General features: G+C 34.0%; 1 protein-coding gene across 4 annotated transcripts in view; it reads left to right on the forward strand.

The window, feature by feature from the left end:
* Positions 1 to 16448, forward strand: part of LOC145277780 (uncharacterized) — a 128847-nt gene that overhangs the window by 65749 nt on the left and 46650 nt on the right. Inside the window, exon 1 of one of the 4 annotated variants that reach the window (XM_080129536.1) lies at positions 14705 to 14995. The exons of the other annotated variants lie outside the window; for them this stretch is intronic. The gene's annotated coding sequence lies outside the window, so the exon portion shown is untranslated. Of the gene's footprint in view, positions 1 to 14704; positions 14996 to 16448 lie in introns of those variants that run through there. 4 annotated transcript variants of the gene reach the window in all.

Genomic DNA, 16448 nt, shown 5'->3' on the forward strand with positions numbered 1-16448 from the left:
AGGAATAAGAATTATTCAAAGTAAGTCCACGTGCAGAAGCCAATAGCCAGAGTTTAAGGGTGATTTCGCTTGCACACCCATAAAGAGTATGGTAGTTGTATAGAGTAGCACGAGTTATATAGTCTGAACCTGATGAAAAGCATGAACACGATTCTTTCCATAACAAGGGAGAACAGGTGTACGTCTCTATGGAAGATTGTTTTCGATTGGTTAAATACCAATATAAGGAATTGCCTATTTGCTCCAATGAGTATCTAGCATTAAGTCAGCAAACATCAAATGATTTCAGACGTTGTTATTCTACAGTTGTTATTGCTGTTACAGCATATTTTCGCCACTTTCAAATCGTAAACTGCTTTAGTTCTTTTCATTTCTTTCTTTTTCTTGTATATTCCAATTGGAAATATTCAGACTGATATGAATCTCCTTCTATAGAAACAAGGGTGCTTATTTAGAATTAGACTTAATTAATTAAAAAAAATACAGAAAAATCATTATGATGTATGTACTCATCATGAAACGAAGATATATTCCAAAAATCATGTAAATTGATAAAATATTTTTTCTTTTAAGGAATTCAAATTTTGCAATTTTTAGTGATTAATGATTTTTGGCAGACATTTATGGTTCATAAATCTCGATAGTCGAATTGCATTGTCGCCCTTAAATTTTAATACATTCTAAAAAAAAAAATGAAAAAAAAAATGGCGTCTCCTGGCTCTCCAGTCTATATTTACGTGATTTTCAGAATATAGCATATTCGTTCAAGGACGGGTATGTGCATCATAAAGATTTGTCTGTATATTCTGTATTTTTATTATTATTATTATTATTATTATTATTATTATTATTATTATTATTATTAAGTGGAATTTTACACAAGAACTGAAACACTCGCAATTGTTTATGCAAATTTTTCTTTTTTTCTTCTATTGCTGTTGATGAAATAATAACGTTACTATTTAGAAAGCCATTCTTAAGATGGGAAGGGTGGGTTTTGTTAACTATCCTGTACTTTCACATAACAATTTAATGAACAAAAGATACCGTAAAAATTCAATAAAAACTGTTTGATTTTCTTAATGGGGAACACTTTCTGCATTGACACTATCTCCACGTCTACAAAACAGCAACTGGGTAATAATCTTTGCCGTAAGCGTAACATTTAGCTTATTAATTAAAACTTTAGCTTATTAGTTAAAAGTTCTGTAATTACTATATAGCGACCACTACATGCCGCCGGAACAAATCTCCAGTAGGAACATTTTTATAACAATTACTGTTTCCAACACCGATGCGTATGAAGAACACAATGTTGTGATCAAGCATTGAACAAAGGAACTATGTTACGTTTCTACATGTAGAGATACAACAAACAGGCTGGAACTTTCGAGAAAGTCACTATATAAAGATTTGCTGCAAAAATCAAATCAGTTTTTCTCTTGTTTCCCCAACACTGGATGTCAGAATAACTCCGCCACTGGGAGGCATTAAAATCACCCATCTTGAATTTGCACGCCATGCACTTGCACCTTAATCCTCATCATGGAAAATTACAATATTGAATGGGAATTTAATACTCCCTTTTTAAACAATGTTATTTCGAACTACTGTTTTTTATGTGATGAACACCCGTACACTTTTGCTCTCATGATTATGGACGGTTCATTTTTCTCTCAGAAAATAATCATATTTATTCCAAGCCATATGTGACATTCTGGACACAGAAAAATCAATAGTTTTAAACTCCAAGCTATTCTCATGAAATTCTCATTTAGCTAATCCTGCATACAAGAAAACACTTACGTTGGAACGATTTGAACTAATATTCTTAATACGTAAATAAATGTTGCTTATTTTATATTCATACAATGATTTCGAATTCTTTGTCATGTGTCATTATTTTCCGGAGTTAGTTCTATCCTCTATTACTTTCGACTTAAACAGATTTCTGCACCTGCAACCTTGGTCCTAAAAATTGATAGATCCCAATCATGAATTGGTGAATGCTGACTCGCACCATTACAAGTTAGTGACTCCACGGTCAGTGCCTACAATTTGTAACACCTACCTCAGAGCCACACCTACAAATTGGTACTCCACCGTGAGTCCTACAATTGGTTGTGAATAAAGTAATAAGCATCACACATCTTGTCTATTGACAGTAAGTAAAGTACTGGACGCCTTTTTTGCTTTACTCACCACCAATAATTATCAAACTTGAAATGCTTATTATTATTTCTATTAAATATTTAGGTGCTTAAGATAGTGTGAGATATTCTCTCACAGCGGTTTTGCCCTTAGCAGAATGAAAGAAAACGATCAGAAATTACAACAGGCTCACCTTTCAAACTTCAACGTAAATTTTATTTATTTGTACAAGAGTAAAAAGATCCAAGTTGCAAAAGAGGTGCCATCTTTAGCTATCTGCCGAACTGGGCTGGTAACACCCGGAAAGGGTAATAGTTCATCTTAGCATAATGCTGGATACAAAAACTCTGCTGATGAAGAAAGCTACAACAGGTCGATGAGTTAAGTGATGCCGTCTAAGATGGATACTGCTTGTCCGGTAGTCCTCATGGAGTTCACTGTAGATAACCGTCCGAATGGCAGACAAATGCCAAGTCAAACTGTAGACCTGAATTTCATCTTTGAGAGACATTATATATTGTAAGGATGAAATTTAATTAATTCACAGAGGACAACAGTGTGCGTTTAATAAAATATTTCGCTCAACATAAGGGCATTGGTGCTTGCAAATGATAATAACATTTCGCCCCACATTAGGGTATTAAATCGTCTCAATGAGACAAAGTAATCTTGAGGCTACAAGCTTCGAGTGAGTTTTGTACGTCCATTTCAACCTGTTATTTGTGTCGAAAGTGGCGGTCTGAAAAGATAAATTTAGCGCCAAGAATACTCTCGGCAGTTAGTAAAAACAAACAATCTGATAAGTTCAAACAAAATCGTGGGCAGTCAAACTGACCAATGAGAAGCCTGCTTATTTCTGCAGAATTTCTTACAATAGTCGACAGATCGATTCATATAAATATGCCGTTTTAAGCAAAAATAATATTACATACTTAATTGTCATGTCTAAAATAGTAATATATTCAAAAATTATAAAAATATGTTAAGTAGAAAGTTATTTATAGTTAAAAGAAATTTTTATTGAAAAATTGGGTAGAATTACATTCTTCTTAGATGTTATAAAGTAGACGGTAAAGAGTTCACAAACAGGGGACATAACTCAGAACGCAAAATTTAGATACCGTTATTACTTCCGCCATTTGTAGTTTATAAGCTACAGACTTTTTTTTTTTACTAAAATTGTCGCAATGTTTTGATATATTAGTTTTTGACATAACAAGCAAGTATGTAATTTTTTTTTTTTTTTTGCTTAAAACAACGGTAAATTTTTATTTCTTTAAAATGACGACTGTTGTAGATTTTCGATTATGCTGAATACAAAAATTGCAGTGAAATGTTGCAGAGACAAGTAGTTATCGAGATATAAAAAACAAACTGTATTATACATTGTATTCTTTGGTAGCCATGTTTTTTACATGCGTGTGTGTGCCATAAACAAATTTACTTCTCTATGATGGACACTGCTACCTAGCTGAAACAAAATGCACTTTTCTGAGACTACCTCCTCCTGCCACCTAACAGAAAAAAATCCACTTTTATGAGAATGACACTGCCCCCCTCCCAAATAATTGGTCATTTTTTTTTGTCTTTATATCTCGATAACTACTTGTCTCTGCAAAATTTAATTGTGATTTTTGTATTCAGCATATTTGAAAACCTGTGAAAGTTGTCATTTAAAGAAAATTGTGGTAAATAAAATAAAAGGAGAGAACATTCAAATTCAATACTCACCTTTAAAATTACGACTTTTATTGGTTTTCGAGTATGCTGTAAATGAATATCGCATGTTTGTGATTGCTTCTCCATTTGTCGGGGCCTCTCTGAGCGATCATGAAACTCCGTGTGGAAATCGTCTTGATGTCCTCAAAAAGTTTAATTTTCGTTGAACAATTAAAGTTTCATCGATTTTGACCTCAATATCTTGGTATTCTATTGAGTCTTAGTTTTGTAGCAAGTTATCTCAAACTTCCGAGCAGAAAGATCGCCAGTCAACAGCGAAACGACTGAAAATGTCTAAAATTTACCGTTTTGTGATCCCCAAAAAATGAACAGAAGCGCATTTTAAACAAATCTATAGGGATGAGACAACGCAATGGAATTTCATTCTATATTAATAAACAACTTTATTTGTTATCTTCATTAGTAGAGTGTACAAGAGAGAAACGAGGTTAGTAGGGTGAAGTGTTCTTGTGTAGAGATAGCATTAATATACTGCCGGCTTGTTGAGGAGAGAACAGTTCCGTTTACATGTTTATAGCTAGTAGCCATTGGTACGAAATAAACTGGTTAAAAGAGAAAGAAAGGGCAAAGACTTCGGTGTGCTTATGTATGTAGGAGCGTGTGTCCGATAGTAGAGACAGGGCAAAGGGTTAGTGTCTCATGGTAAGAAAGAGGTGTGTGTGTCGGTGTATGTTCTTTAGCATGAAAAAGAATATTCGTTAAGGTACAGCATGTGGAAATAAATGTGATTTTGAAGAGAGCCATAGCTAGCTTGTAGTACTCACGTTTAGCCTGGGGCTTTCGCCCCAGGCTAATGTCCGCTGTCCAGCAGGATCAGGATCAAGGAGGAAGAAAGGTTTGTGATTTCGCCTTTTATGTACTCAGTCATGTGATTGAGAGCTGGCTTATGATTGGACAAGCCAGGAGGAAATGGATTTCAAATCTCAAATCGTGAGAATTAGCTTCTGCCTGTGATGTAGCAAGTGTTGGCTGCTACAAATCCATTTCTCTGCAACTGACAACCGACACTCCACAAATTTCTTTAAAATTGTGACTTTTCAGGTTTTCAACGATGCTGAAGACGAAAATCTCATTTACATTTTACAGAAACAAATAGTTTTCGAGATATAAAGACCTGTATTATAGAATTTCTGATGCGCGTGCGCACAAGAATATCTGATATGTGTGCGTACGTAAATAAGCCTGCATAAAACAAATTCAGAATTTTTTTTACAACCTGCCCCAACATGGTATAAACACCCCCAACTTCCCCATGTTTAAAACGGCTTTTGGAATACCCCCCTCTCCCCCAGACCTCCCAAAGTTAGGAATGGCTTTCGAGGTTGGGGGTGTTTATTCCAAAAGCCGTTCTTAACATGGGAAGGTGGGGGGGGTGTTAATATTATGCTGGGGCAGGTCGTTAAAAGATACCACAAATACACACACCAACAATTTTTTCCGACTGAACAGTTACATCGCTTCATTCAAAATACCGCCGACTCTTTTTTTCACATTTTTTATAAGAATTTCAATTTTTTTTCACTCATATTTCATTCAAAAAGTCGCTGACATTTTTTTCACATATTTTATCATAAGAATTTCATTTATTTTTTCACTTATATTCAATTTAAAAAAAATAAATAAATAAAAAAAAATCGCTGACATTTTAGCACATTTCTTTATTTCTAAAAATGAGTTCTACCACAGAATCTTGTGGTATGTGCTTTAATAAGTACTTTCTCACAATTTATGGATTTATGTTACAGGAAGAGAAGAGCAGAAATTTCCTCCAGCAACATGGTGTATTACCACCAAGTGTAACATGCCCCAAGTGTACACAACCATGTTCCTATCGGGAGGATAAATGCATATGGCGATGCACAAATTATTGTGTAGAGCCATATAGAAAAAAAAAAGAAAGAAAATACTGCAGCTTTAGTGTAGGTGATGCAAAGGGAACATTTATGGAGCAAACACGATGTGCTGGAAAATTATTTTTTTTGCGTAACTTGTGGGATCACAAAACAGCCATGGAAAATCCTGACATCTCCAGCCATTCCGCTGTTGACTGGAGATCTTTCTGCTCCAAAGTTTGTGACAACTGGTTACAAAATCAAGAGCCAATAGGATGCCGAGGTATTGAGGTCGAAATCAATGATATTAATTGTTAGACGCAAATATAACTGAAGAAGAGTCCTCAGTCAAATTTGGCTTTTTTGGGGGCATCAAGAGAAGTTCCAAACGGAGTTTCGTGATCGCTCTGACAGGCCTCAATGAATGGAGAAATGAGGAGACGCTACTTCGATTAATAAAAAATTTGTTCTGCCAGGGTCGATCATCCACAGTGACTCCTGGAAAATCTACAGCAACCTCAGCCAGCACTATACCCATCACATCGTCAATCACTCCAAATGTTTCGTCGATAAGGAATACACCAATATTCACACACAGAATATTGAATGGCTATGATGAGATCTGAAAAAGTGGGTGAAGAGGCTTGGCATTTGAGCGCAATTTTTGAACCAGTACTTGGCAAGGTACCTCTTTCTAAGCGGAACTGACAAGTCGAAGCTGCTGCATAAGTTTTCTGTCACACTGCAAAAATATATAAGCATGGCTCAGAAGCAAGAGCAGTAAAACGACTATATATATTACTTGTCTTGTTGAAACTGAAATTCATTAAGTAACACATGGCGCTTCTTGGTTGTTGACCCTTCAATATTTCATTTAAATTATTTATTTGTTTGGAAAAAAAAACGGTTCTATTTTATAAGAATACAATGTTGCTTTGATTAAAAAATTGTTCATTTAAATTATTTATTTGTTCGAAAAAAAAGAACAAAAACAAACAAAAAAAAACAAAAACAGTTCTAGTTTATAAAAATTCAATGTTGCTTAAATTCAAAAACTGTTTTATTAAAATTATATTTTATCATGCATTTTTTGCTTTACAAATATTTTTCTGTTCAGAAAAAATCAAAGTCGTAATTTTAAAGATGAGTGTTGAGTTTGAATGTTCTCTCATTTTATTTATTTATTTTTATTTAGTTTAACTTGCGGGGGGGGGGCAGTCTCAGAAAAGTGCATTTTTTTCCGCTAGGTGGCAGTGTAGGTTGTAGAGAAGTAGATTTATTTATGGCGCGCGAACGCGCGTAAAAAACATGGCCGCCAAAGAATACAGTGCATAATAGTTTTTTATATCTCGATAACTACTCACCTCTGCAACATTTCACTGCGATTTTCATATTCAGCATAGTCGAAAATCTACAAAAGTCGTCATTTTAAAGAAAATTGTGGAGGTGAACCTAATGTAAAAAAAATACCAAAACGACATATTTTTAAAAATCGATCTGTCGATTCTATCTTAACAAGCGCCAATATTTAAATAAGTTAAGCCCAAATGCGTCACAAATGAGTCAGTAAAGCAAAGTATAGGTACGGCCAAAATGAATGCTGATGCTCAAAATGTATAAACATTTTGACCCCTCCCTTTACTTAAACATTTCCCAAAAATCAGGGAATAAACCAATTTTAATAAAATTTTCAGTATTCATCAAATAATGATCGCGAAATATAATGAACTAATTATTTTTTATTTAAATCTTAGTGGAAATGTATTATTTTGTTTAAACAAAAAATACCTTTACTAAAGTTATGGTTTTCAGTAGTAAATGAAAAACATGTCGGAATTTTATCTTGCTTCCAGATAAATTTGACGCTAAAGTAACTAACATGAAAAAAAATGACAGCATGAAACAAAAGAGGGGGGGTAAAGAATAAAATATAAAGGTCTTGTTTTGAAACGAAGAAGAGATTTTATTCACAATAAAATTAGTTGCAAATTTTTCCCTTTGCGGGCATTAAATTTAATAAACGCCAAAGTAACATGTAATTCAAAAAATAACACTCGTTCTTATAATGAAGATGTCGTATCCATGAACAAATACAATAAGATTCAAAATAGTAATTTCTAATTACACTCTCATATGTAGTAAATTTTAAGAGCGTACTCACAAATTGAAAGCCAGTCAGTCACGTGCCTTTTTCTTTTTTTTTTTCTCGTTTAAAATCCTTTTAGAATTTTATCTCCCTCATTTACGTGCAAACCATAGACACGCAGATGGATTTCAGAAGTATGGCCGTGTCGCATATCCGGGTATTCTTGCCGGGTTTCTTCTTTGTAGGAGGTTCCAAAATTCCTTGTCACGTAAAATAAGGTCTTTTTTTTTAAATAACTACACTATTCAAAAATACATGCAAAACCGTAATCACGTAGATAGTTTTCAGAAGTATGCCTCGTCGCATACCCGGGGTGTTCTTGCCAGGTTTTCTTCTTTGAAGGAGGCTCGTCAAAATTCCATTTTCAGCCCCGGGCAATGAAAAGAAGTCCAATCTCCACATCGGCGGAATTTCAAAAGAGGGCGAATCTCGTGCTGCGCTCGTGACGTCATCACGGAGCTAGCATTTCCCTTTTCTCCAAATTGAAGGAAGTTTCGTACAAACCCAAAATATACAAAACTAAAAATCATAAAGGATACGAAATACAGAAAATCATACATAAGAACCAGATAAAAAATAATAAATGTAAACAGGGGAGGGGGGATGCACCATTATTGGTACAAAAAAAATTCCAACATTCTCCCCCAACAGGAAATGGCAGTCAACCTACAGTTGGATGACACCTGTAAAATTTACAATACAAAAATTTTACTTTATATATACATATACCACACAATGTATGGTCAGAAGAACTCCAGGAAACACATATCAGAACAAAAAGGCAGAAAAATTCAAATAGGCTTATTCTATAAAAATTCACATGAAAACCTTCATGTTTTAGGTTTGAACAGAGGAGTACCTAATCAGATTCATAAATTTAAAACTAATGATCAGATGCAAGGTTGCAACAGAAGTTTGAACGGAGAATATTTAGCCAGATAATTAACTACATACATATAAAAGAGTATAAAGGCTTGAGAAGTTCACATAATTTACTATCCAACCTCATCATCCCTATAGGATCTCTGGCGAACACCAAAATATCTCAGCTCTCTCATAACCACAAGAGCACAGTGAGATCAACACCGGTGCTACAAGAGGGATGAATCCAATCAACCCTATGCTTTGATAAGTTCTTCAACTTGGTGGAATGAAATAAAATAGAATCCCCCATCCTGCACAAATTATTCAAGGCAATTACAGTTTTAAACGATTGCATAGCTATATACATATAGCCAAACAAACAAAGTTGAGTATAGGTGTCAGAAACACCCAGGTAATACTTATGGAAAACCCCTATCAAGGAGAGATCCAATCTTTTTGCGTTCAGCACTGAAACAAACATCTCAGCATTAGAAAAATCACTCCTAACTAAGTATAAGATGGTCCTGAGCGCCTCAGAAACACTCCCGGACAAATCAAGCTTGACTTCAAAAGCTCTTGCAATACTGCCATAAGCTACGCCAAGGCAGATCTTCACAAAATATTTAAAAACAATAACACCTGCATGTGACTCCAAAGCAGGAAGCGTTCTACTTAAAGGAGCAACTTCAAAGAATGAAGGTTCTGCAAGCGATCTCTGCACAACATATCCTACATTCTCATAGGAACACGGAGAAGCTGAACTACACACCATGTAGTCAGCAAATTCGACAGGATCCATCATGGGATTCTTTATTGAGTTACACTCAACCTGAATCTGGACGCCCCAGTCACACTTGAATTCATGTAACTCTTCAAAAACCATTCTCCTCTTGGTTTTTACACGTTCACGGGTGGATATAGTACTTTCTGCCCTATACCCTTGATGGAGAATTTCTCTCCCAGTGCTAACATTAGCACTTAAAGAAGTGCACAAAACTTGCACTTTCTCACAGGATCGACTCCTGTCCTTCAACTACTGCTTATTGTCAGAACTACATGACCTGAGTAATATTTCACCGTCATGACTAAGTTCCTCATTATTCTGACGAAGTTGCGGTAAATAACTACATATGCGAGTTTTCGAGCTCATATGGTTAGAGGGCAAAACAATTCCAACATCTCATGGAAATCCCTCCATAAATTTCACAATATTCGTGCCCATGCTAAACAAGTTGTGGACACGAGTGGTATCATTCATGATACGTGGGAATCTCACTCCCAATACATTTTTCTTTAAAATATTACTGGCAAACTGCCCGCCAGAAAAATCAAACTTCAGCGCCTGACTACGCAGATCCTCTGAAATGGCACTTGCAACACCGCTTTCAGACCATGATGCAACATTTTCCAAGCCAAGCTTGCCAGCACTCAGCAAACAGTTTTCAGAGTCTGGACGTTCGGGCTTAGTAGTTGGTAACTCACCAAGCATCTCCCTAGGGGTTTCGAATATCACAGGGTTACACAAGGAATCACACTCCACACCATCTGCCAACCTCGAGAGAATGAATCGAACTTGGGATGAGAACACTACAACATTAACAGCATCTGCTTCTACAAGCGAACAGTCCACGTCCTCACGCAAGGAACGATCACCCAACAACGCAGTTATGTTATCTACCGATGATAACCATTCATCAACATCAGCCTTCATTGTCATAAAATAAGGTTTAGGTAATTCCCTCTGCAACCACAATAAATCTAAGACAATGATAATCTTCCCTAAATAAAACTTTTGTTTCCTTACAAGGAATCCAGAAGAACGAATGACCAATATCGTGCAGCGTTTGTTTTTTTCGAAAATATGGACTAAATCCAAACAAATACAAAAATAGGCATTCAAAGGTTATACACAAAAAATGCACACACAAAGGTTACAAAGGTATTTGCATAAAATTCCTTCCTCATAGCACAAACAAAACAAGACCAATACAGCATATTGAGCCGTAAAAATATCAAGGGATACAATCCCCAGTTACAAATTAAAAGGGTCCCTATGACTGAAAATTTAAATTAAGTATCTAAAATGCAAACTCCTATATGCAAACTCCTATATGGAAGTTAATTTACTAGAAAATGAATAACGTTTAACACTTTTATAGCAATATCCTCACTGAAAAAAGTGGGAAAAGAGTTTAAATATACAACTACGTCGGGGGAGGGTACATGCCACTATTCCACATGTGTATCTTCGAAAGAATCCAAATAGCCAAATGCAAGTACGAGCTAAGCAAAGGAAAAGGGAACTTGTATTTTCACAAGCTCCTAGAATAACACAGTCCGCAAGTAAATGGGTATGAACTCGCTATCGAAAATTATATCTTCAACGTATAAGAAATCCTTTTTTGCAATAAAATATGAAAGTAATCGCACACATGCGAATTCAGCAAGTTTTAGGTAAAGTAGACTTCAACATAATACAATATCTGAAATAATATTGTCCGGTTAATTCACAACCCAGAGACATTTAGTATACGTGAGAGAACGCATGTGTTCATTAAAAATTAAGATAGGGTATATACTTATCCCCTTTTTTTTTATATATATATTGGGGAAAAATACGAAGATATAACTAACATCCATTTCGGACACAGCGTCTCTATTTACTAGGCTCCCCACGAGGGTATAGTTAGATAAAAGTCGTTTCTTAAAGTGGGGAAAATCCAGCTTCCAAAAAATATCGAACACGCTGAATTAGGACGAAAAATAAAATTACCTCAGTCTAGTAGGATTTCTTATTCACTGACTAGGGACAGAAAATGCTATAGTTCCTCCCAACGTAAATCGCAATACCCACGGAAATTCAACTAAAGCAAGTAAAATGTAAATTATATTTCGAAAGAGGGTTACGAAAGTTACAACTTCAATTCTAAAGGTAGAAAATGGAAAGTATGCGTAATGCTTAATCTCTTTTTATTAAGAAAAATATATGAAAAATTGTGTGCTAGGCGTACGTAAAATATGTTAGACAGATATAAATAAAGACATTAGACGTACATAAAAATGATAAATTCAGGAATAGACTAAATATAACATTCCAGTCCCTGTACAGACGTACTATGTTAAATTTGGGAATTTTTAGTGAGGCGAAAAATGTCGAATATTCGAAACATACAAAATTGCACTACACGTTTTCTAAACTCAGGACATAGTAGTCGTCGAATGGTTTAAGGAGAGCGTTAACAGATGCGCTAAGTTACAAGTTAAGTGGGAAGGAAATTTACTAGCTGAAATATCTATATGGACCGGCTCTAAATACAGACATGGGATGTGGGGAGGTTACAGAAAGAGTCAACAAGTGGTCCAGTGATAGGAGTGTATTTAACCCTAGCTAAGTAACGGATTGACAGAATGAGAATAAAACGGGTCTCGACACAGGAAAGATATACTTAATTTGAAAAGTACTCTGAAATAAAGGACATGAATTTACAAAATGCCTTCAAATAAAAGCAGTAAACTTACAAAATGCGTCTAAATAAGGGAAAATAAATTTGGAAAATGCCTTTAAATAACGGAAGAAATTCACAGTAGTCGTACAAATCTAAGAGACAAGTTGATAGTGTCAGGTAGCAGAGGTAACAGAAATTTCAAGAGGTTAAATTTAATCCTAACTTGAAAGAAAAGGAATTAAAACGTATTTCCATCAGAAAAAGGTACACTTAATATTCAAAGTGTCCCAAATAAGGGACAAAACTTTGCAAATGTATTTAATAGGGGAAAAATATTTGCAAAATGCATTTAATGTAGGGATAAAGCTTGCAAAATGCATTTACTGAAAGAGAATTAAAACGTATCTCGATGAAAAAGGAATATGCTTTATTTTCCAAGTGTTCCGAAAAAGGGAATAAAAAATTTGCAAAATGCATTTAATATGTGGAACAAAATTTGCCTTATGCTTTCAAATAAAAGCAGAAATTTTCCAAACTACTTTTACACAAAGGAAGAAAAATTTGCAAAATGTCGGAATTTTATCTTGCTTCCAGATAAATTCAACGCTAAAGTAACTAACATGAAAAAAAATGACAGCATGAAACAAAAGAGGGGCGGGTAAAGAATAAAATATAAAGGTCTTGTTTTGAAACGAAGAAGAGATTTTATTCACAATAAAATTAGTTGCAAATTTTTCCCTTTGCGCGCATTAAATTTAAAAAATGCCAAAGTAACAAGTAATTAAAAAAATAACACTGGTTCTTATAATGAAAATGTCGTATCCATGAACGAATACAATAATAAGATTCAAAATAGTATCTCCTAATCACACTCGCATATGAAATAAATTTTAGGAGCGTACTCACAAATTGAAAGTCAGTCAGCCTTTTTCTTTTTTTTTTTCTCGTTTAAAGTCCTTTTAGAATTTCCTCTCCTTCATTTGCGTGCAAACCGTAGACACACAGATGGATTTCAGAAGTATGGCCGCGTCGCATATCCGGGTATTTTTGCCGGGTTTTCTTCTTTGTAGGAGGTTCCAAAATTCCTTGTCACGTAAAATAAGTTCTTTTTTTTTAAATAACTACACTCCTTCAAAAATATGTGCAAAACCGTAGTTACGTAGATAGTTTTCAGAAGTATGCCTCGTCGCATACCCGGGGTGTTCTTGCCAGGTTTTCTTCTTTGAATGAGGCTCGTCAAAATTCCATTTTCAGCGCCGGGCAATGAAACGAACATCCAATCTCCACATCGACGGAATTTCAAAAGAGGGCAAACCTCGTGCTGGGCTCGTGACGTCATCACGGAGCTAGCATTTCCCTTTTCTCCAAATTGAAGGAAGTTTCGTACAAACCCAAAATATACAAAACTAAAAATCATAAAGAATACAAAATACAGAAAATCATACATAAGAACCAGATAAAAATTAAAAAATGTAAACGGGGGGAGAGGATGCACCATTATTGGTACAAAAAAATTCTACCAAACGCAAGAATTTATTTTTGCTTTTTTATATATATATAAAGCATCATAATTTGTAACAATAAAAAAAGTAAAATAATTTTTACAGGAACATATGAAAAAAGCCCTAAAGTCCGTATTAATGAATTCGCTATAACTTGAAGAACAATGAATTTCTCGAACTACCGATATTACCATTGAATTAAGCATTGTTTATTTAATATTTTCACACACAAAAAATTATAATAGCCAAAATATTTCAATTTTTTTTTAACTACAGATTTCGCATAATTTTTTTTATGGAAGATTTTAATAATTTCCTTGATCGCAAGAATGTGAAACTTTCGGCGTAACATAATTTTTATATAATCTCAAACAATAATTAAAAAAAAAATTAATTTAATAACAGTAACATAGAAAATAATTAAATTAAAAGAATGATTAAAATTGATACAAACGTTCAAAATAGGAATGTATGGATGCAGGTATGGTGAAAAAAAAATCTGACCCCCCCCCCTACCTCCTTTTACTATCATGACTTCATTTTGAAACAGCGTTTTGATTGGCTGAAATTTTGGGCTTCCGTATATTCGTGTTTACAAACTTTTATCGTTTGCTTTACGTCATAATTACTTGCTTTTTGAGGGCTAATTTAGCTATATTTTGTATAAACAGGCTGGCTTTGTTTTAATTTAATTCAATATCTTAGGACTTTACTAATTATCTTTGAAATAGACCCAGAAAACTAATATTTATCTTTTGAAGGATTTTTACAATTAATTTATTTAACTTCAAAGTTTAGCTGAATTAGTTAGCGCACCGCACCGGTAAAACATTTTCATAATTTTTTTTTTTTTTTTCACGTGTACAAATATATTTTTTCCTTTAGGAAATTAACTTTAGTCTGTAATCTTTCAAATTCAATCAAAAAGTAATATGATAAATCGGCTTTCAAAACTAGGCCCCCCCCCCCATTTTTGCCCGCACCTAGCAAAGTAAACTGTTTTTGACTCATTTCTCGATTGGATTTCCTTTAAAAATAATCTCTGTCGCTAATTGTAATGTTTACCACGCTAAGTGTTTGAAGAAATGAACAAAAATTAATCATCATGAACAAAATTATGGCAGATTCAATTTTGTTGAAGGGACATGAATTAAAGTTACACCGTTTTTACAGCTGCCACTTTGAGTAGTATCACTGTGTACAAATAAAAGGAGACTGAATTTTTATTCTTGATCGGAAAAAAATCCATTTATTAAAGAAAAACTTCATTTCGGCGTCGCCTTTGAACTATTGGCGTTTGAAATATTTAACAAGGTGATATTTGCTATCTTATTAATACTTGGAATGATTTTCTACTTTCATTATGCATTTATTATTTTCTATCTAATCAATGTCGTTGTTTCAAAGTCTTATCAGCCACACCATAATAAAAAGTAGTATATATTATATATAATCTCGCCGAGGAAAAAAACAAAACATGTCCGACAAAGCTATTTCAAATATTTAAGGACATTGAGAATGCGAGTTTATTTCCATTTTCTTCCTTTCTATACTGATTTATACGTTTTTCCCCTCTTTACCTTTTTTTTTCTTTTTATAAAACTCCCCAGAGTTGTTCTAATTTTTCTATCTTTTTTTTTTAACTCGCCGATTTAGACGTTATTTTATATGAATATTAGTGCGAACACTGGGGAAGGATATAATTTTTTGTCATTTTTTTTTTTTTTAACGGCGAATGTACACTAGTTTTATTGTGTTTGTATTACACACAGATTCGAAAACGTCAAAAAGCAAATATATAACAAATAAATGTTATCATAGGAAAGATAAGTTACTTTTCTACCTAACTGGATAATTTTTTTAGTCTTTTTATTTAATGTAACATGTTTATTGAGCTAAAAAAAAAAAAAAAAAAAAAAAAACAGTGTTTACCGATGTATTGGAAAATTAAAAATGGCGCCCGACTCTCTCTTTGACACGGTAAGTTTGGGAAAAAGAGTTAAAAAAAAAACTAGACAAAATACTGTTATAAACTCGCTCAATATATGTTACCGTGACATAGGCTGACATATATTCTGTGGGGGTTTTAACAGTTTTGTCTTTTTTTTTTTTTAATTTTTAACTCCCTTTCCCAAACTTACCGTATCAAAGAGAGTCGAGCCGAGCACCATTTTTAATTTTCCAATACATCGGTAAACACTTTTTTTTTTTTTTTAAGCTGAATAAATATGTTACATTAAATAAAAAGACTAAAAAAATATCCAGTTAGGTAGAAAAGTAACGTCGCCTTTGATAACATTTATTTAGTTGGTACTAGTGCAGAGAGTGATCCGGACGTAAATAATAACGTTATTATTTAAAAAGCCATTCTTAACATGCGGAGGGGAGGGTGTTTTGTACTTATTCTATACTTCAACCTTACAATTGAATAAAAAAACATAAAACTTAAATTAAACTTCGAAATACGATTTAATAAATAGCACGGATCACTCTCTGCACTGGCTGGCACCATTTATTTTGTTGACAACTTTTTCGAATCTGTGTACAGTAATACAAACCCTTATTTAAAATTTAAGACATTAAATTATAACTCGTTTACGCACTACGCAGTCCATCTTTTCCGTGAAATGCCAAAAACGGGTCAAAAATCGAAAATGAAAGTTTTGTTTTTCGGTCAATGTCGATAATACACCAACGCACAACTTACCCTTAAAAATGACCATTTTTATAGGTTTTCGGGTCTGTTATGAACGAATATCACATTCAA

The sequence above is a fragment of the Euprymna scolopes genome, chromosome 6 (genome assembly GCF_053919585.1).
Source record: "Euprymna scolopes isolate OS-2025 chromosome 6, ASM5391958v1, whole genome shotgun sequence".
NCBI lineage: Eukaryota > Metazoa > Mollusca > Cephalopoda > Sepiida > Sepiolidae > Euprymna > Euprymna scolopes.